Genomic DNA, 1,119 nt, shown 5'->3' with positions numbered 1-1,119 from the left:
TTAGATGTTTTTCTGGAACTCTCTTGCTTTTTCCATGATCCAGCAGATGTTGGCAATTTGATCTCCGGTTCCTCTGCCTTTTCTAAAACCAGCTGGAACATCTGGAAGTTCACGGTTCACATACTGCTGAAGCCTGGCTTGGAGAATTTTGAGCATTACTTTACTAGCGTGTGAGATGAGTGCAATTGTGCAGTAGTTTGAGTATTCTTTGGCATTGCCTTTCTTTGGAACTGGAATGAAAACTGACCTTTTCCAGTCCTGTGAACGCTGCTGAGTTTTCCAAATTTGCCGGCATATTGAGTGCAGCACTTTCACAGCGTCATCTTTTAGGATTTGAAAGAGCTCAACTGGAATTCCATCACCTCTACTAGCTTTGTTCGTAGTGATGCTTTCTAAGGCCCACTTGACTTCACATTCCAGGATGTCTGGCTCTAGGTCAGTGATTATACCATCATGATTATCTGGGTCATGAAGATCTTTTTTGTACAGTTCTTCTCTGTATTCTTGCCATCTCTTCTTAATATATTCTGCTTCTGTTAGGTCCATACCACTTCTGTCCTTTATCGAGCCCATCTTTGCATGAAATGTTCCCTTGATATCTCTAATTTTCTTGAAAAGATCTCTAGTCTTTCCCTTTCTGTTGTTTTCCTCTATTTCTTTGCATTGATCACTGAGGAAGGCTTTCTTATCTCTTCTTGCTATTCTTTGGAACTCTGAATTCAGATGCATATATCTTTCCTTTTCTCCTTTGCTTTTTGCTTCTTTTCTTTTCACAGCTATCTGTAAGGCCTCCTCAGCAGCCATTTTTCTGTTTTGCATTTCTTTTCCTTGGGGATGGTCTTGATCCCTGTCTCCTGTACAAAGTCATGAACTTCTGTCCATAGTTCATCAGGCACTCTATCTATCAGATCTAGTCCTTTAAATCTATTTCTTACTTCCACTGTATAATCATAAGGAATTTGATTGAGGTCATACCTGAATGGTCTAGTGGGTTTCCCTACTTTCTTCAATTTAAGTCTGAATTTACCCCACGTCCAAGGTAAGAGAAACCCAAGTAAGACAGTAGGTGTTGCAAGAGGGCATCAGAGGGCAGACACATTGAAACCATAATCACAGAAA

This window comes from Bison bison, unplaced genomic scaffold (assembly GCF_000754665.1).
Source record: "Bison bison bison isolate TAMUID 2011002044 unplaced genomic scaffold, Bison_UMD1.0 scf7180017864093, whole genome shotgun sequence".
In the NCBI taxonomy this organism is placed as follows: domain Eukaryota; kingdom Metazoa; phylum Chordata; class Mammalia; order Artiodactyla; family Bovidae; genus Bison; species Bison bison.
The sequence above is the reverse complement of the archived record's forward strand: the minus strand, read 5'-3'. Positions refer to the sequence as shown.